This window comes from Leuciscus leuciscus (genome assembly GCF_965113295.1).
Source record: "Leuciscus leuciscus genome assembly, chromosome: 15".
Taxonomy (NCBI): Eukaryota; Metazoa; Chordata; class Actinopteri; order Cypriniformes; family Leuciscidae; genus Leuciscus; species Leuciscus leuciscus.
In genome coordinates, this window is record NC_138739.1 from 25,094,054 (window position 1) to 25,115,843 (window position 21,790).

Consider the following 21,790-nt stretch of genomic DNA (forward strand, 5'->3'; position numbering starts at 1 on the left):
TATTTCCAAAAATGTGTTGGATTCATGTACACTGGTGGCCAAAAGAAGTATTTAAGTGGCGTAATGTCTTTGAAAGAAGTCTCTTTGATGCTCAAGAAACATTTATTATTATTATCAATGTCTGACTGTCTACTCCATCTTTTCTACAGCATAGGAGTAAAAGTCATCATCAAAATAATCTTTAAAAAGCCAACACAATGTTTTTGTCCACCTTTGTGAATAAATGAACTTCTCCAAAGATTGGTTCCTGTTCAGAACTTGATTGACAACATCAGAGTGTTCCCTGGTCTGCATGCGTGCCCACAAACACAAATGTACTCAGTCCTTCAGAGGAGATCCCGGTTCCAAAACTATATGAGAGAGAGAGAGAGAGAGAGAGAGAGAGAGAGAGAGAGAGAGAGAGAGAGAGAGAGAGAGAGAGAGAGAGAGAATATTAGTGTCACATTATTTTTAACCTCCTTTTTTGTTAATTTTTATTATTATTTTCACAAAAACTTTATATATATTTGTAAACAGCTTTTGTCAATAAATAGCATACAAAAGAACTAAATTAAATTATGCCAGATTAAATTTTAATACTTACAAATCCTAAATTCTGTCCAAAAATGCTGAGATGCATAGAAAGAAGTTGAACGACTGAAATAGATGATTTTAGCCCATTTCAGCTTGTCTGCAGTGAAGGAGTACCTGTTTGAGACAAATACACAGTAAGATACATGCAAGAAATCACTGTGTGATGATCGTTCTCCTTCCTACAGTAGTTAACCCACCTGTGCGCTGATATTAGGACCTTCCTAGTCAGGTGGAACTGCAATGGTAGAGTCGCTGGCTAATAAAATATAAAAATAATGCAAAAATATAAACTTAAGTTGTTTAGAATGCTAGATTTGGTCTTAGTGAGAGTTTTACTGCAGTGCTTACCTGGATACATTTAATCTGGTGAGACTGAACAAAGACAATGGTCCATCTTCTGATTGGTTCATTTGCTGTGTAATAAAGTTAGACATAATGCAAAGGTCACTTATTTGATATAAAGTTAGCCAATTTTATAGAGATTTTATAAGATATTGTAAGCTACCTAGTCTGCACCAGTGGCTCAAAAGCAATTTTCACATAGTGTATGCTAATCATTTCAGCAAACTTATCTCAAAATATATCACAAATGGGCTGGCCTACCTCTGGAATCTTGCTAAGTCACTGGCGCGAATTGGCGCTTTGTTGCAGTTGCCTTTAAACACAAAAATGGAAGTAAATATTAAATTCCATAAAAAAAATAAAAAAAAAATATAATATGGTATAGTTTGCAAACTAATGCTAAATCTATAAAGGTTCTCATCAGTAGGCCAACATTAGGATATAAACAGAATTTCACATTAGTTTATTCACATTTATTGTTAATGTAAACGCGTTGCTCGTTGGCATATTTTAACTCGACAATTCAATAATCTAACAAACAGTGGCGTATCCAGGACATTTTTACTGGGGTGGCCAAGATGGGACACAAAACTAGAGTGGGGTGGCCATATATACTATAAAGTAATGTTATGTAAACCTTTAAACTCTTATGAACAATAGAGGATTTTAATAATAGTAACAAAGTGCAAACTTTATTTTTAAATAATGGTACTATTTCATAAAATGTAAGATACAGTCACAGGCCTATTTAGGAAATGTGTTTACTATAGTCTGTTATTAATTGCCATAGTGGGGGATATGATTTACTCAATTAACTTGGCCATTAACTTGTCCGAAAATGCATTTGTGTTTATCTGCAAAAAGGTTTACATACACTAGATTGCAGCCTAGGCTACTGTTAATGTAAATATAATGTTAGTGGTTTGTTTTTAAAGTCTACATTAGAGACCTGCGCAGGACGGATTTCTCACTTAATAATTCCTAAAAAGCTGACATCTCAGTTCATCGCCATCTCACAAATCTCTGTTATTATCAATGAAACTGGCTGCATAATTAATCTTTCATATTATCTACACTTTGTTTGATATAATAGATGGTTTGCCAGTATGCAGAATTCAGCACTGAACAAAAAGTCCATTTTGAGTGGTGAGGGGATTCTATCTTAAATGGATCTGATTGGCCATTGCGTTCAAGAAATCAACACATATGTCTGTGATTGGCTACATTGTTCAACGCTGCAAATAGAGACTCTGGCCTGTAAATCGTTTCTATTTTGTTTTAGTTGTTCTTGTTGCTTTTGTGCAACAGATGAATGACAATTTATTCGTTTTTATTTGTTCAATTTATAGATAATTCTATTTTGCGGGAGTCCCGACTCCCGCGAATCGACACACGAGTGCATTACCGCCCGCGCCCGCACTCGGCCATCAGATCTATATTCCTGTGCAGCACTCTGTTGCGTTGGGTCCCGACCATACCTCTCAATCGACTGATTCCAGCGTTTTTATCGTTGTTGTATTGTTGCAACTGTGTGACCGTCCTCTTGTTTCACGGACCAGCAGCAGCAGGTGCACCGTGCAGCGCGCGTGCTCTTATCTCATGGGTCATCTGACCTGCATGGCCAAACGTCCGCTGAGCAGAAATCAGCTCTCACAGTCTCAGTACGACCGTTACTGTGTTAGTTAAAAATGTGAAACTGGCCCTAAATCAGTTGATCAGCTGTCATCACTGATTGACAACATTTCTCGTTTCTTGTGTTGACGAACTTGACCTACCTATCAGATCTGGGGTGGCCACAGGGGTGGCCAATGAGCTTTCAGGGGTGGCCCCGGCCACCCCAGGCCACCCCCTAGAATCGCCATTGCTAACAAAGTGTGTAAAATGAAACGTTAGCTCAGTTTACCATGGTAAAGTTCGTTACCGCCATGTTGACGACGAGTAACGTTAGGCTAACGTTAACGTTATAACATACGTTAAACTGGGCACAATCCTGTCAACATACACAGAATGTTTTTTTTTGTTTTTGTTTTTTTTACCTTGCTTGCTGATCTCTCTCTCGGTGAAGTGAATTCCGTCTCTTCCCCGGGCCAGACACGAACGTCGCGATCCAACAAAAGACAGACCCCATTACCTACACTGGATGTCTGTCTGACGCGACACGACAAATCCCAGACAGTGTAGTGATGCGCCGCGGCCGTTATATTTCAGACGTAGTCCGATACGAGTCCAAGCACTCGCACTAGTTCTTACAAGGGATAAACAGGTTTGCATTTAAAGGTCCGGTCGCTTCAATGTGTCCAATATAGACAGCCTCTGGCTATTATAGCGTTGTAGACACGTGGTGTAAGGCAAAAATTAGGAAATAAAAAGCACGGTGGAATGGTGCCAGCCAGAGAGGCAGTTACGTCAAATACAGTAGTATACAGCAAATTTAAAAAATACAGTAAGTCTCTGTATGTGGTGTTAGACGTCACAGAAAATTCCCATGATGCAATTGGAATCACAGTTATTTACTGTAAAGAGAAATAGCAGTATAATACTGGGGGATTTAAAGTAAATAACTGTAGAAATTACAGAAAAGTCTAACAGTGAAATAAACATAACAAAACACACTAACTTAACCTCTTTAATATTACTAAACTAACAAAGAAATAAAAATGAAATGAAAATAAACAATTATTCGGCAACAGATCGCCAACTAAACTACTCTAAATAACAAACATAAATACATGAGGTTGCATCCGCTCCTTACCTGATGTGTATAAACAAACTCAAACTCTAACGTGTTGCATCGTGTAGGTCACGTGACAGACTAACTATCCCTTCTCTCTGAGTCTTGGAAGATTGATGAATGACCAACAAAGTCACGTAGCAAAATAATCAAACAATACAAACTTAGAGAAATAAAATAAGAAAAACAATTGAGGCTGGTAACAAACAACAAGACACCAGTCAAACGAAAGAAAAAACGCCCCTCTTTTCCTCTTGTCACTTCCAGGTCTTTATACGGAGAAGGTGAGTTTGGATTGGTTCTTTAGGGGGATGTTGTCACGTTGACTAATAATGATTGAGGCGAGGACCAACCAATCGTGAGACCTAAGAATAAGGTCAGCCCAGAACAAAAAAATGGGGGGAAAAGAAAACACAACCAAAATACGACACAGACGTAACAAGGACCAAGGACTAACTCAAACCGAGGGCTTAAATACACAGAGCAAAAAAAAGGAGCTAATGAGATAATTAACAGGACTACAGATGAACAGGATTAGTCAATGAAACACACTGGAAAACTGGGTCAAACAGAAACTGAACACAATGAAAACTGAAACAAAACAGAACATACTCATGACATTACTCCCCTGTCCCGGAAGGTGCCTCCTCGCTGCAAAAAGTAAGCTAACGGGCAGGTGACCAGGGTGGTACCGGCAAGCTAGGAAGCCTCCAGGGTGACATCAGGAGCCAGGTAGGAGCCGGTAGTTCAGGGAGCCAGTGTTCTGTATTCTGTGTTCTGGGGCTGGAGCCAACACTGGACTGTGCTCAGGGGCTGGACATGCAGAGGACTGTTTCTTCTTCCTCAGCCTCTTCCTTTGAGCTGGGGTTAATGTGGATCTTTGACTGAGCTCAGAGGCTTGAACTGATTTTTGACTGGTATCACTAATTGGAGCGGGCTCTCTGCTTTCTCTGGATCGGGCTCAGGAACTTCACTCACTGGAACGGACTCAGGAATTTCACTCCTTGGAGAGGACTCAGGAATTTCACTCTCTGAAGAGTACTCAGGGATTTCACTCACAGGAACGGACTCAGGAATTTCACTCTCTGGAACGGACTCTTCACCCAGAGAACATAGTTAATATATTCCAACAATGATGAACTGCATCTACCATCTTTGTAGCATGTAGCTTTCCTGTAGCTCAGTGGTAAGAGCATTGCGTTAACAACGCAAGGTTGTGGGTTCGATCCCAGGGGATTGCACATACCTATGTATAAATGTATAGGATAACGCAATGTAAGTCGCTTTGGATAAAAGCGTCTGCCAAATGCATAAATGTAAATGTAAATCTACCAGGATACAGAACTGATACAGTTCATCATCCAGTCCTCCGGTCCTGTATTGTCACGGACAGGTTGGCTGTAGTGAAGCACATGACAAAGGAATCAACGAAATAAGTTTTTAATTATGACTTCAAACTCAATAAACAGGATAATAACAAAGAAAAACATAACCACACATACATCAATAATATAGGACCAAAGACTGAGGGCTTAAATACACAGAGCAATCAAAAGAGCTAATGAGATAATTAACAGGACAACAGGATCAGTCAATGAAACTCACTGAAAAACAGGGTCAAACAGGCAAACAGAAACTGAACACAATGAAAACTAAATCAAAACAGAACATACTCGTGACATATTGTCACTGGTTGTGACGGATAGACTAAACAAACAAAACACAAAGATGATGAAGAAGGATTATCAGGCTTTAATATATTTAATATCAGATATTTCCACAACGAAAATCCAGACACAACTACTACACATAGATGAAACCCACACCAACTGAACTGAACTTAGGTGGGGAAATAATGACATGTATGCACCTTAACACAATGACGAAATCAAATCAGTGACCATGATGAAAGAAAAAACAAGGCAGGGAGACACGGTGAATGAAAACAAACAAACCGGGCAGGGAGTAACAGTGAACGAAAACAAACAGTCTTTGGTGGTGTGATATACATATATTGCCTTCATTTTACTTCTTGCTTCAGGCATATGGTAAAAATAGCTCTTTAGTTTCAGGTTTTTTACACCTAGTAAACGAATTGAATTTTTCAGTGTGAGTAACATAACATATATATATGAAGACTTAAGATGCAAAAGCCTCTAAGTGCCATCTGAAATTTTCTTCTAAAATGAGCATTTTTTATCAAGCTCATATATTTAGGTTCAGTAATTTCACTTTAATGACAATTAATAGGTAATTTTCATTGCCATTAAAGGGAAATAACTGAATTTAAACATACAAGCTTGTTAAATGATGAAATAAAATGATAAAAATTATAATTCTAGAAGAAAATTCCAGATGGCACTTAGAGGCTTTTGCATCTTAAGTCTTCATATATATATATATATATATATATATATATATATATAAGTCCATTTTAATTGAACATGTAAAGTTATTTCGGTAACACTTTACAATAAGGTTCATTAGTTAATATTACTTAACTACATACTGTAAGTTAGCATGAACTAATAATAAACTGCACTTATACAGCATTTATTAATCTTTGTAAATGTTAATTTCAACATTTACTAATACTTTATTAAAATATTGTAAACATTAGTTAATGCACTGTGAACTAACATGAACAAACAATGAACAGCTTTATTTTTATAAACTAATGTTAATAAAGATTAACAAATACAGAAACAAATGTATTGCTCATGGTTAGTTCATGTTAGTAAATACATTAACTGAAGTTAACTAAGGAACATTATTGTAATGTAAAGTGTTACCGTTATATCAAGACAGTACAGCAAATGAAAAATAAAACACGAGATACATTCGCAAACAATTTTATCAAGTACAAATACACAGTGAATCCAGACAATATTGTCAAAAGAGCAGACTTCACCCTAGAAATGACCCACCAAGTTGTTCCCTGTAACAGAATTAATCTATGTGTATTTGTATGTAGATCACCCTGATGAGTTCAGACAGGCCGCTGCAGTTCAACCTCTGAACCGTAGACGACGGATAACTCTGATAGTTGTTTTGGTTTATCCCGCTTTTCCTGATACTCCAGACATCTTGCTCTACAATCCCAACAGCTTACAGCAGCAATGACAACAACGCTGAGGGATGCGAGCAGAACTAAAGCTGAAAACTAATAAAACACAAAAATGTATATAAATTATTTGTATATGTAAATAAATATTAAGACTATAAAGCTTTATAAAAACATTATATAATTCTTATTTATATAAAACCAGTACACTCACCCTTGAGTAGAAAATGAGTTTTTCGGTCAGTTCTAGCAGGTTTGTTGCGTTCACTCCATTGGGTTTGCACCATTTTATCTGGAGTTCTTCATCCAAGACGTAATCTCCTTCCCAGTGTACCATGCCACAAGCGACATATTCCCCCTCAAACAACAACAGAAACATCCACAATGAAGGTGGAATCAGACAAAGTAAAAAGAGCCCAGCACAATGAGAAGATGACCGTCTGCAAGGCCTTTGAATGAACATCATCACAGCCAGAGCCAGAAGAGCAGGTGCAAGAAAGATGACACTGATCAGTATCATGTTAAACCCAGGAGAACATGGGCAGGAAAATTCCCGATCCATCAACTTCTGCAGTCCAATTAACGCAAAGCAAAAATGCAATGCACTGAAAGAAGATGTGCTTCTTTCTAGTTTTTCTGGATTGTTCGAAAACCACCCGAGAAACACCATTTTTCATGAACAACGTGAAACAAAGATCACTGGCTTACTTTAGACGCACTGAAGAACTGAGACCTTTTAAACAGAACAGATCATTAATTTTTGTTCACCAAACACTGTGTGACAGCAGAACTCATATCCTACAGCAATTTAGGATCTTTATTATTAACTGTTTGCAAGGTCATTTATCATACTATGAGACAAAGGACAATGAAAAAGGACAGTAGAAACTAATTATGTGAATAGGACTCAACTCCTTTCTTTTATTAATTCAGATATGCTCCATTGAACCAAATTCTATCAAATTCATCAGAATTAAATGAAATCTTGTTTGGCCAACAAAATGAAAACAAACAGCAAGCATTGTCCCATATCATGGCACATGACAATGCCATACAGCAAATATTTACACTAAATCTAGAGGACATTAGATGAAGTGTTCCTGGCTTCTCACAGTGAACAACTGCAAAGGTTGAATAAACATAAGATATAAAACTGAATAAATGTCATGTATTACAAAACAAAACAAAACAAAACAAAACAAAACAAAACAAAACAAAACATAGTTTTACTATTAAAAAAGAACCAGTGCAATCCAAGCTGTATTTTGACAATGCTAGCACAGTCTCAGTATTCAAAAATAAATTAATAAATTAATATCTGAAAACGCTCCAGCAATTGGTTGTTTCCTCAGGTAAGCACAACTGTTTCATGTTTACCTCAGTGTGAAATACTATTCTCTGGTTTACTTGAAAAGATTTGCAGTTACTAAAATGCTGTTTGAAAAAGCTGTGTAAATAGGTACTAAATCACATTATGCATTATAACTTTAATGAAATAATAAATGAACTACAAGGCAAACAAAATATTAATTTGTACAGGTTGTGGGTCAGGGGAAACATTTTATGGTCCACTAGTTAAAAATAAAAGCATCTCATTCAGGAAGGACACACAGCACCCCCAGTGGTGACCAGGGGAAGTTTAACAATAGCATACAATATTTGGTTACTTTACATAGCTGGCCTACTGTATTTAAGTAAAACGTGTTTTAAGTGAATATTTTGTATTTAAAGCAGAAATATAATATTTCTTGTCTGCCAGCAGATATATTCTCAGACAAAACTTACTGAAAAGAAACAAGACCAACAACAGAAATCAGTCTACTTTCTTTGTGAACTTGTGTCTTACACAACATATTCACACATGCCATATATATTTATATATCATGTGGTTGACAGAAAAGACAAGTGCTTGTTGTAACACTGGGCTTTTGTCACGATGTCAATAAGGTTTTGACTCAAAAGACCAATTACACAGGACAAGAGTTTTCAAGGTTTTTTTCAAGATTTACAAGTATTTTTCATAATCACCAGGTCCGGGCAAGTTTTCACCTGGCATTTGTTTTACATTTATATATATATATAAAGAAAATAGATTCAGTATGCAGTATGTGAGAGTAGACAGTGTTAGTGGTCGTTCACAGAGAACAGAGTTTCTGTAGTGTGAAAAGAAAAAAAAATCAATAAAGTACATAAGTTGGTGAATAATTTAGTAATAGCAAAGAGTATAGAAGCCCAAGAGGCGAAACTCTGTTGTGTTATGGGTAACAGTCTGTAGATGGCGCTGCGGAGGCGCGTCCGCCATTATGGACTGAAAGCTGCTGAAATCGTTAGTGCCAGTCAATGGCAAAATCAATGCCTCTTCTCTCACAAAAAGAAAAAAATACAAAAAACCGTCTCATACACAAATGCACACACAATAGATGGTGGTGTCTGATTAATTACTGAGATCTTGGCACCACTTCCATTTAGTACTGTTTATAGTTCATGTGTGCACTTGCTAGTTTGCACATCTTTTTTGTAGCCTACCGTTCCGCCTGTAATAGGACATTCATAGATTGTTTTTATTCTTGCCATTGAAACGTTCACTGTGTGCACTTTCACTGAAGATGTTGAAAAAACAAGTTGTTAATATTTTTGTGATATTCTATGTAAAAGATTAACTGTCTTTAGAAATGTTCATTTATAATTTTATTTATTTATTTATTTATTTATTTATTTTTCCAAATCATATGGTGATGTTCACTAATTTCAAAATCAACATTTGAATAAATATCTTATTACTGTGTGTCTGCATATATATTATTTCATGAATTTCTGTTATTCATATAACAAGGAAAATGCATAATAGAACATAAATATTGATAGATTAAAGGTTTGCAGTAATTTTATAATTGTATCTTTGCAAACCGTAAGTGGTAGGCTAATGAAGCCGATTCGGTGGGGGACATACCTTACGAAAAAGTACTATAGGAATCTTATAGTATTTTGGGACAAAATATTATAGTAATCTTATAGGAATACGAGCCGCTATAGTATTTCTATAGTAGTCTTATAGTCCTTCTATAGTAATATTTTGTCCCAAAATACTATTTTCCTAAGGGTAATTAGGCCATGCATAACCAACACATAAACGTAACATTTTCTGTCATTTAACGTCGGTCATCCTCATTAATGTATTTTAAATTGTTTTCATATTTAGATATGACGGCCAGAAAAAAATAAGTTATGTTAAGTTTTTGTTATGTTAAGTTGGTTCAGTGCCATTGACTCCCATTATTTTTCGGCGTTTTCCTTCAGTTTTCAGTCCATAATGGCGGCCGCGCCGTCACGTCATGGGGGCAACTGTTGCTATGGAGCGTTCTATTGAGTTTTGCCTCTTGGGCTTCTATACTCTTTGGTAATAGTTCACTTCAGAATTAAAATTTCCTGATAATTTACTCCCACGTCATCTTCAGAAGAAAATAAATTCTAGAGAAACGATCTACCATTTAAAAAAAATGTTTTAATCACAAATGCTTGTCCTGCACGTCCACGATTTCACGCATTACGTAATCACATTGGAAAGGTCAGGCCGTAACCTAACGTAGGTGGAAAATATAGGGTAGGGCGAAAAACTCCATCTCATTTTCTCCTCCAACTTCAAAATTGCCCGACATCGTTCATTTTACCTTTTATTTACTTTTTTTTTTTTTTTTGTAAAAGGCGTTTGACTTAGTCTTTGTGTTCGCTTTTTAAACACTATTTTGGTACCTATGTCACGCGTTAACTTTCATCGTGATTAGAAAAGTTCACTGGTTTGGCTATAAAAGACCCTTATTCCTCAACTGGGATCGTGTAGAGCCCCTCTGAAGCTGCATTAAAACTGCAATTTGGACCTTCAATCCATCGATAACCGTTGAAGTTCACTATATGGAGAAAAATCCTGGAATGTTTTCCTCAAAAACCTTAATTTCTTTTCGACTGAAGAAAGAAAGACATGAATATCTTTGATGACGTGGGGGTGAGAAATTTATCAGGAAATTTTAATTCTGAAGATAATTAATTCTTTAAGAGACAGTTCATTTATATAATTTGCAGGCCAGCTGACAGTCTTGCCGGGGCCCGGGACGAGATAATCTTAGATGGGCCCCCCCGCGCCCAGATCTCTCCTTTTCCCTGGCTCCTCCTCTCCTCTGCATTAACTATGTTAACAAATGAGAGTGCGCAGACGCCAGGGCTGGACTGGCCATCGGGCATACCAGGCCGATTTTTGGGCCGATACATCTCATACTCATACATCTTTTTTTTTTTTTTTACGGCCCATAAAATGTGTACATCGGCGGCCCATTCGTTTTGTTTTGTTTTGCTTAATTGGCGGCGCTGGGTTTGTGCCGGTGTAATGCAGTGGTCAAAAAAAGTCAGTGTTAGTTTTTTTTTTCTGACAGACCAGCCCATGAAAAACGTAGATCAGCGGCCCATTGGTTCTTTTCTTGATTGACACTGGGCTGGCCCAATCACAACTTTAAACGAGTGAGCGAGCGTGCAGCAGTGTCACGCCGCCTTCACACTGGCAGTTGAAATCAGCCAAAGAGTATAGAAGCCCAAGAGGCGAAACTCTGTTGTGTTATGGGTAACAGTCTGTAGATGGCGCTGCGGAGGCGCGTCCGCCATTATGGACTGAAAGCTGCTGAAATCGTTAGTGCCAGTCAATGGCAAAATCAATGCCTCTTCTCTCACAAAAAGAAAAAAATACAAAAAACCGTCTCATACACAAATGCACACACAATAGATGGTGGTGTCTGATTAATTACTGAGATCTTGGCACCACTTCCATTTAGTACTGTTTATAGTTCATGTGTGCACTTGCTAGTTTGCACATCTTTTTTGTAGCCTACCGTTCCGCCTGTAATAGGACATTCATAGATTGTTTTTATTCTTGCCATTGAAACGTTCACTGTGTGCACTTTCACTGAAGATGTTGAAAAAACAAGTTGTTAATATTTTTGTGATATTCTATGTAAAAGATTAACTGTCTTTAGAAATGTTCATTTATAATTTTATTTATTTATTTATTTATTTATTTTTCCAAATCATATGGTGATGTTCACTAATTTCAAAATCAACATTTGAATAAATATCTTATTACTGTGTGTCTGCATATATATTATTTCATGAATTTCTGTTATTCATATAACAAGGAAAATGCATAATAGAACATAAATATTGATAGATTAAAGGTTTGCAGTAATTTTATAATTGTATCTTTGCAAACCGTAAGTGGTAGGCTAATGAAGCCGATTCGATGGGGGACATTCCCTTACGAAAAAGTACTATAGGAATCTTATAGTATTTTGGGACAAAATATTATAGTAATCTTATAGGAATACGAGCCGCTATAGTATTTCTATAGTAGTCTTATAGTCCTTCTATAGTAATATTTTGTCCCAAAATACTATTTTCCTAAGGGTAATTAGGCCATGCATAACCAACACATAAACGTAACATTTTATGAAGTTTCATGTAACAAAGTTCGGGAGGAGCATGTTCAGGTAATCATCCAATCAGGACAAGAAGAAGCCAGTATAAATAAAGCCTTCCCTTACCTCCTGTCTCATGACAAATTTCTCAGCATCCCGCCACCACCCCATCACCTCACACTCAGCTGGGTCTGCTCATAGATACCTATGATCTATACATTCATAGGGGGGAGTACTCTGGGGTCGGGCCGAATTCCGAGCTCGGAGCCCTCCCCCCGGACAGCAAGCCAAATACGCATTATAATATTACATCAGATTTCATTAACATGTGAACTCGTGAACTGTCATTTAACGTCGGTCATCCTCATTAATGTATTTTAAATTGTTTTCATATTTAGATATGACGGCCAGAAAAAATTAAGTTATGTTAAGTTTTTGTTATGTTAAGTTGGTTCAGTGCCATTGACTCCCATTATTTTTCGGCGTTTTCCTTCAGTTTTCAGTCCATAATGGCGGCCGCGCCGTCACGTCATGGGGGCAACTGTTGCTATGGAGCGTTCTATTGAGTTTCGCCTCTTGGGCTTCTAGAAGCCGCCTTTCCACTGCAAACGACAAACGACAGCCGTCGGACCGGAAGTCATTAATTTCCTATGGAGAGACGTACGGGAGCTGCGGGGAGTTCCGATCATATGCGTATGCGGAAATTTCGGATCCGATTTGAGCTTCGGATGCGTTGAAATATCTGAACTTCTGCGGCTAGACCGTATGCGACCGGTCGACCGGATGTGATGTATTCTAATCAAAACTATGAGCGCGAAGCTTGAATTACCAATATTTTAATACTTTAATGTAAACGCTATTCCTGCAAAATGACGGTTATTAATAATTATGGCTGAAAAAAATATTTGTATCATATTAAATCAATATTTATATTGATTAGCTCTATAAAATCGACTGTTTTTTATATATAAGATGTATTGAGGGTCATTTGTTTTGTGTGGATATATTCATGCATGCATTACATTCATTAAAATCATTAATTTGACCATTGTGAATAGCCGAGGGTAACGGTTGCATCACGACCAATTTCAAAGTTCCGTGCGACTGACACCAGGGGGCGAAATGCGACAATCGAATGCGAATGTCGTGCGCAGTGGAAAGGCGGCTTCTGAATCAGCTCCGATACGGCTACGAAACAACCGGAAGTCATTCATATCCTATGGAGATTCGCAGACCGCATGCGAATGGGTGCGAACCGGGTCCGAACGAGTGCGGTGCGGAAAAAATCGTGTCTGTTGGTCATCCGGATGCGTTCAAAAAATTGAACTCTTGCGAAAGGCTACGGACGACAATTCCAGCGGAAGTTAGCGTTGCTATGGTACTGATAAACAAACCTGAATTCTTAACTTTTAATAAAATAAATAATGATTTTATAACGATAAGTTGTCATGTCATTTTTTTTTATTTTCATGATTTTCTAACGTTATTAGGGCAGTTAATACAATTAAAAGCCCTATATACCACTATATCACATTTAGCCGACCTGACATATCAACGTCCTGGGGAACTTTCCTCCACGCAGCAGCCTTCCGATTAATGTCTCTGTAACCCTCATCAGAGAGATCATACAGAATTGTACATTCTGACACTGACAAAATCAACTGTTAATCTCTCCGCCATTTTTGTTCTACTCGCTTCCGAAGCTTTTCAACGGTGTAGTACGACGTCCGCTGGGGGCGTATTGCGTATTACGGAGCGTATTACGGAGCTGGGTTCTTGACCACTATTTCAAGGACAATTAGGAAGAAACCAAATAAAAAGCTTTTATGTATCTCAAATATTACTTTTTTCCCCCCCACAAATAGGCCTATTTTTTTTCTTTCTTTTTTTTTCTCCTTAATTTATAATAATTATTCAAAAAAAATCAGCGTTCTTACGCAAGCTCTGCACGTTTACATAGAAGTGCGAGCGACGCAGAACAGTGGGATGGGGAAAAAAACCCACAAGTTGTCGAGACTTGTTTTTAAAACATTCTAAGGGTGCATCTCAAATGGAAGGCTTAGTAAGGCAGCATATCTTGGCTGCCACGTCATCAGTCCGTTTCCAAGGATCCTTGGAAGGCAACTTTAATTTTGTGTCCTCCATTTATCTCATTTTGATGGATGCATCAAGTGCATCCTTCAGGTCTTTCAGTCACTCATAATCCTTTGCACACGTTCCATTTCAAGAAAAAGAACAGACAGAAAACGTGTCTGCACTGAGTTCATTATAAAATGTAAGACAAAAATAATGTTTTCGGAGGTGACAGCAAACTCTTTTTGGTGTAATTAATCACTTAACACTAAACTGCCAATGATTTATGCCACTGGGAGATCACATACGGTTGTCATCCACTGTACTGCATTAATAGAAAGCCTGTTAATATAAAGATTTTTAATAAAGTATTTTTCCAAAATGAAGTTTAAATAGTATTTTCATGCCATGACCATGGGGGCTTGAACATAGCCATGCGCACTTACTAGACCGTCTCATTCTAGCGCTTATGATTAGGAGGAATCTAGCCTACTGGAGCTCACTTGGCAAAAAGATGTTCTGTGTGAACGGCCACTTCTTGTGTTACTGTACACTCTTAAAATAAAAGATATTTTTTTGCATATAGTGGAAACTTTCCATTGCACAAAAGGTTCCTTACAGTGGAAAAAAGGTTCTTTAAGCTATTAAAATGTTCTCCACACTAAGAAAAAATGGTTCTTGTAAGAACTGTTTACAGAGAGGTTCTTTGGAAAACCCAAAATGGTTCACTGCTGCAAAAAATAATAATATGTGGAATCATTATTTTTAAGAGTGTAGTCTAGCTTCTCATATCATGCTAAATGTAAAATGTATTTCACAAATGACTTTGATTTTCTTCTGTGAAATACAAAAGAAGATATTTTGTGTCTCTGTGTTTTTGATTTTGTTGTTTCGGATCTTCTTCTTTTGTGTTCACCAAGAAAGTAAGTCATTTTTTATTAATATATGTTACACTATTTTCTGTACAGCATTGTGGTCAACTTTTGTTGTGTTTATTTGTGCTTTATAAATAAATGAAATGAAATACATGTGTGGAACGTCAGATTTTATCTTTGGCTGAACTTTATGAGCAATGTCAAAAAAACAAGCTTCCAGTAACTGATAAGGAAGTTTATCAAAGCTTCATCAAAATTCCCTTTTCCCTTCCCAGCCAAAATGAATGAGTAAGGCTGACTAATTTTACGTAAACCCATCCTGCTTTTTGTAGAATTGTGATGAAATGCATCGTATGTGTTCTGCACACATTTACAGTAGAAGACTGTTCAGAATGGGGGCTGACTGCTTCCAGAAATAAGCGTCATTTGACTTTATAGCACGGTGACTCAGACCTTATGCGAGAAACAAACACCCAGCTATCTTTAGTTTAAACCTCCATTTTTGCTGTATAGCTCTGTATATTTCTATGGTATCGCTGTCGAAGACAAATTAGCTGGTAAAGTGGATTTACTTATTGTAGAGTTAACAAAAGATATAATGGGAATTGTAATGTTTGAAGTGGATGCTTTAACAAATGTTTGATTTTGAAATGAGTAGTTCATTCATAAATCCGTAAGATCTACCTACAGTATAATACAAACCAGAAGACATTATTCAAACAGTATTTAGAAAAGTGTTAAAGATTTTGTAAGTTAATAGTTGTGCTCAGAGTCAATTGTTTATTTGTAATAACACAATGAAACATGCCAAATTGTACAGACATAATTTTTAGCACAAAGTGTAGATTTAAAAATCTTGCTTTCCCCTGTTGTTTGATTTCATGGAAACAGACACCAGTTATTCTGTCAAGAGATCTCTTATTTATTTATTTATTTATTTATTTTATATAAGACATAAGAGGAAGAGACAATGGACCAAACGAAGGTCTTGATTCAGCTTCTCAGTCATCTTCTCTGCCCTAGACAAAGACTTACAGTTCTTATATATGCTGAACTGCATTACCAGAGAAACATGTGGTTCCCATTAACATAGGAATGTATCCCCTTATGCCATCATATACATTCCAGTCTCTAACTTCAGCACACTCAAAGTCACCCAAAGTCTCCCCCACATGTGATTCACAAAATGCAATGATTACAAATGATTATGAATGTATATAAAACGTATAAAACAGATACATAATACTACTGATTATGAATATTAATAAAAAGTAATAATAATAATACTAAAAACAATATTAAATGATGAGATTTGAGTCTTCACAAAGAAATTCTGAACATTTGAAAAACAACAAAAAACAAGAGAGGACAATGAAATATTAATAACTGACTATGTTGCAGACAAACTTTCATAAAACATGCTGGTAAGATATTTTTTAGTAAGAGGTTCAGACAATATTTGTCATTATTCTCTAGTGATTAAAGATGAAGTGCAAAGTAAATTATTTAACTATGAATTGGTCACGTAGGCAACAGAAGAGAACAAAGAGAGAGCATGTTTCAGTGAACTGACATATCATTTTATAACTAGTAAATCTCATAAGCTTGATGAAGTCATTCAAATAATTTGATATTTAGAAGGATACATATTGATTAATAACTTGACTAACAACCACTCAAAGAATATACATTGAAGCGGCAGTGGATTCAAGAATCCGTCCCGTCACCAAAAGGTTCTTTGGGGAACCAAAAATTTTTCTTCTTTGGGTGTGTTCACACTTGTATTTTGGTTCAAATGGTTCGTTTGGTCCGGATAAAAAAATAAAATAAAAATAGTCCTGGTCCTCTTAGCATTCACATTGGCATTTTTACACCGAACCTTAAAGTCCGCGTGAACCGGAAGTTGCGAATGACTTTTCTCCAGTGTTGTGACGTATTTCCCAGTGAAACGGAATATTGAACAGAGGGCAGGGTTTTACTCCAGCACTCCTCCTCTCCATCTCTGCTCATAACAGACTAACGGTTTGAGGGGAGTGGTTAAGTGTTTCCCAACCCAAGCCGTCAAACCTACATCATCAGAGAAGGAACGCCATTCCAGACCGGAATTAACTTTTCAGATTTTGATTAAAGATTACCACGGCAAACAATTTTTTTTCTGTGTATTAACTTGCACAGATAAATTTTTCACCACAAGACTAGTAATATGCGCTAACAAAGTAAATAGGGTCAATTTTGATTTCAGTTGGACTTTAAGGCATGGGTATATGTTCACAACCTTATTGGTCGGCTTTTATTGCGTATATTTAAATTCTCTCGACAGAACTTACGGAAAATCCAAAACAATGCTTTGAGCTGGGCTAAATGTGCTCGTTGTATGTGCGTAGCCTTCATATCATTAAATATTGACCAGCTGAGAACTCGAGAAGAGGTTGTAAAATGTGTAAAGGAGTCAAAACAGCATCAAGAATCCCTCTGTCACACACAAACGAAGATCTGGCATGAGGAGACACGTTTCTGATGCCTGTACCAAACTGTGATGGGAAACATCGCGACTATGACGAGAAAAAAACATGCTTGAGCATTCTGTCTTTTTAGGGTCGCATCTTGTGACATTATGTCCCTTTTCGGGTTTATGTAGATGTTTTTGGTGTGCGTTGCGTTCATACCATTCAAACCGCACCAAAGTTCGTTTGGAAACGGATTGAGACCCATCTTTTAAGGGTTCTCGGTCCGCTTGTTTGGTGCGCATGAGGGTTCAGATGGCAAGCGTTCACACTTATTCAAATGAACCGCACTAACAGAGCAATCACGCCAGGGTTCGTTTGAATCGAATCAAACATACCAAGTGTGAACACACCTTAAGGCATTGCTGCGAAAACACCCTTTAGCATTTATTTTGACATCCCTCCAAAATTCAGCTGTTTATTCATTTTTAGAAAAAGCAAGAAGTGGGTGTGTAGTGATGGAGGCGGTGGGGCTGAGCTCCACATCATGGTGTCTGTGTCCTCCATCATGTCTCACTTTTCGTCCGCAGAACAACAACAGACCACTCGGGCACCAGTCACATTTCCCACTTATGCAGCTGTCATAAATACCCACAGCGGCAAGCGACAAGACACTGAAGAAAGTGATCAAGACATAACCTGCATACTGAAAGAACAGAAAAAAAACATTATTTGAATTTTGTCATTTGTCATAATTTGTCATTTTCCCTTTCTGACATATTGTGAGGTCAAGAAAGGATTAATTTAATATTTCCTTTATGATATTACAATAAGAGAACAAGCTCATACAATATAGGATATTTACCTGAGATTGATGAATATATTTACGAGTTAAATCCATCTCATTTCGCATCCCTTCAGTGGGTTTACACCACCGCGTTTGTAGCTCATCATCAAAAACAAAAACTCCGTTCCAGTTTGTCATGGCACAAGCAACATATTCACCTCTAATTAACAAGAAGAAGATCCACATTACAGGTGGAATCAGACAACATATGAAAGCTTTAGGACAGCTCCGAGGAGTATCATCTTCCACTCGTTCAGGGCACTGAAACCATCCGTATTTAAGAGGCCTTCGAATGTGGAACATTATGACAAAGAGAAAAAAAGCAGGTCCAGTGAAGAGGAACACGGTTAACACTTCATTCTCTTCATTTCTACATGGGCATTTGAATTGTTGAGCCAGTCCAACCAAAACTGCAATTAACAAAAAGGTCAATATAGCATAGCCTAAAGCAGTACAACGTTTCAAGAGCGGGTCACTTTGTTTCTCTTGAAATGACATCTTCTGAGGGAAGTTTGATGATGCTTTTGATTGCTTCTTTAACTGCTTCAAAAGCTCTTTGTAGTCTCGACAGATTCCCTTTAATGAAGAAGATAAGAATTATTATTCATAGCAGGAGAATGAAGCATATGGTTTTGAACATATCAATAGAACATTTCACTCTTAAAAATTAAGGTTATTTATTTTTATTTTTTTACAGTATTTTTTTATTTGTACAGTATTGATGGTTTCATGATAAAACTTTAACATTCATAGAACCTTTCCATTGCACTAAAGGTTCTTTATGTTGGAAAAAGTTATTTACACTAAGAAAAAATAATTCTTTGACTGGTTAGGTTCTTTACCAAAAATGTTTCTATGGCACTGCTATGAAAACCCCCCTTTAGAACTTTAGCATCTGTGTACAGTTTACAGAACTAAAATGAATAAGGTGAGTCTGAATGTACAGTTGTATATCCTTGTTTTTAAAGCATCTGCATAGTTTGATGGACTTTAAAATTATTAATACTGCTGTTTTCTCTTCTCATCTCTTATTTTTGCACTCTCTTCACCTCTGCTGCTTTCAAGGTTGCCAGGTCTGTGTAACAAAACTAGCCCAATGGCCAATCAAAAATAGCCCAAAAGTAGCCGAATGACCTTAACTTAACATCACACAAAAAGACTAAATGACTTTATGAATTTGACTTCCTGAATCACATAATAAAATCTCGAATAACAACCTACCTGCAACTAGTGTGAATTCACTTCGATGTATGCAACTTTCGGAGTCTGCTGCAGAGTGCTCTTACAACACCCTTTTCTCTTTGGAGAAAACACAAATTCTTTTCAAATTGCTCCTCCTTTACGCAGCATACAGATGTCTCAGATTACACAAGCCCGCATGCGCACAAGTGTTTTGCAGCATTGCCACAAGCCTGATGTTGGATTGATTCTATGCCACTTTTCATGCGGGCATAAACCCTTCTGGTAACACTTTATTTTGATGGTCCCTTTTGAACATTCTGTTAACTATAAGTAACTTTGCAACTACATGCCAACTAACTCTCATTAGAGTATTAGTGTACTGTCTGCTTAATATCTGCTAACTCTTTATTGTGATGATCCTCCAACAAACATTCTTCTGACTATAAGTAACTTTGCAATTACATGTCAGCTTATTCTAACCCTAACCCTACCAGTCTACTAATACTCTACTAATACTCTAATGAGAGTTAGTAGACATGTAGGTGCAATGTTACTTATAGACAACAGAATGTGTTAAAGGGACCATCAAAATAAAGTGAAACCAAACTTCTTTACATCCATCTTGTTAATTTCGTTAACGAAACCTATGACGAAAAATATTCGCTGACAACCTTTTTTTCTATGACTAAGACGAGACAAAGACGAGGCGACAATAACTCTGTGGCTTAATCAACATGCAATATTGTTGACAAAAAAAAAAAAACAAGACTAAAATATAGTGAAAAAATAAATAAAAACGAACCAAAAATCTCTTTATTTTGGTCAACATTTATTTTTGTTGCAATCCGCTGTTCATTCATTAGATGGCATGAGCGTCAGTTGTTGTTCCTTTTTTCAAGTTCAGATCGCGATATAGTACTAGGCTAGGCTAGATATTTTTGAGGGGGAGTCGCGACACAGCATATTTACATGATACTTGGCATCAGAAGTTAAATTGGGCCGGAGCTCAGCTCCGCCTCGTCAGGTCCACAACACACCCTGCTGGAGCTCAGCTCCGTCTCCTTCAGCATCAAATATTGTTTTTCCACTTTAATTATTTTTCTCCTGGCAAATACATGGCATATGAGACTGCATAATAAGAAAGACTACACAGAGAGACCCAGGCTACATGGAATTATCAGACGTCACAATGCATTAATCTCTGCGTTCAAGGGCAGCCGTCAAGGGAAAACTGTCACAATTGTAAGCGTAACAGCGACGTTACCATGGAATCATTGTTACCATCATTTTTATCCATCATTGTTAGTTCATGGTATGGTCCACTAATTAATTTGAACAGATACAAGTAACAGACATTACAAAATACAGCGGTACTCTCTCAATCTTTACGCTAAGGAGAAAATCCAATGCAACTTTTATGTGATCAAGCAAAACATGATTATGTACCTATTTCTGCTTAGCTAGCGACATTGGGCATCAACCACATGGCAAACCCTACAATATTCAGTTTAGTCTCTTTGTCTAACAGTTCATTAGAATAACGTATTAGACAAGACTGCTGTAACGCTTAAGTTCAATAAAGATGAAGATGAGGAATACCACACAAGGTTTATTAGAATAATCCAAACAGCCAACATGCGAAACAGCATGCAGACACAAACAATACCGGACAAGGAATGCAGGTGAAGGAGCAACTTAAAGGCCCACTGAGGTGCCTTGGAACGCGCAGCTTTGTATTATGCGCTGACGTAATTTCCACTGAAACAGGAAGCTAAGGCGGGACATATTGAGCCCAGGGGGGCAGTGTTTTGGAAAACATTGAAGCTTCCCCGCTTGATTAGCAGACCCCCACCTGCTGTTAGCATTCCATTGACTCCCATTCATTTTGGACGTCACTTTGACAGCGAATAACTTTACATCTGAGGCGTTTAAAGACTCCATTTGTCCATTATTTATTTCTAAAGAAACATGAAAATGTATAAAAGGCTCCATTACCTTGTATCTTACGTTATGGCCCAGTAGAAACAGTTTTTGTAAAAATAGGCTAACGATTGCGTCATAACCACGCGACTCTCTGTCGCACAGTAGAGAGATTACCGTATGGACAGGAGGAGAAGCTCGCGGGCAATTGGGGGGACGTGGAGGCAAAATGACAAAGTAATTAATCAGAATACTTAGCAAAAGTTGCTCCTGCTCCTAGCTC

The 21,790-nt window shown here is 37.2% G+C and overlaps 2 long non-coding RNA genes across 2 annotated transcripts; both read right to left on the minus strand.

Moving 5' to 3' along the window:
• Window positions 1-651: 651 nt before the first annotated feature.
• Window positions 652-1,256, minus strand: LOC309474857. Its single transcript, XR_014197447.1, has 3 exons — window positions 1,177-1,256; window positions 922-986; window positions 652-829 (listed from the first exon to the last, which is right to left on the minus strand). It is a non-coding gene; the product is annotated as an uncharacterized lncRNA (long non-coding RNA).
• A 14,626-nt stretch (window positions 1,257-15,882) lies between these two features.
• On the minus strand, window positions 15,883-19,729 carry LOC309475284. The gene is made up of 3 exons (XR_014197594.1): window positions 19,627-19,729; window positions 18,424-18,981; window positions 15,883-18,264 (listed from the first exon to the last, which is right to left on the minus strand). It is a non-coding gene; the product is annotated as an uncharacterized lncRNA (long non-coding RNA).
• Between the last annotated feature and the right edge of the window lie 2,061 nt (window positions 19,730-21,790).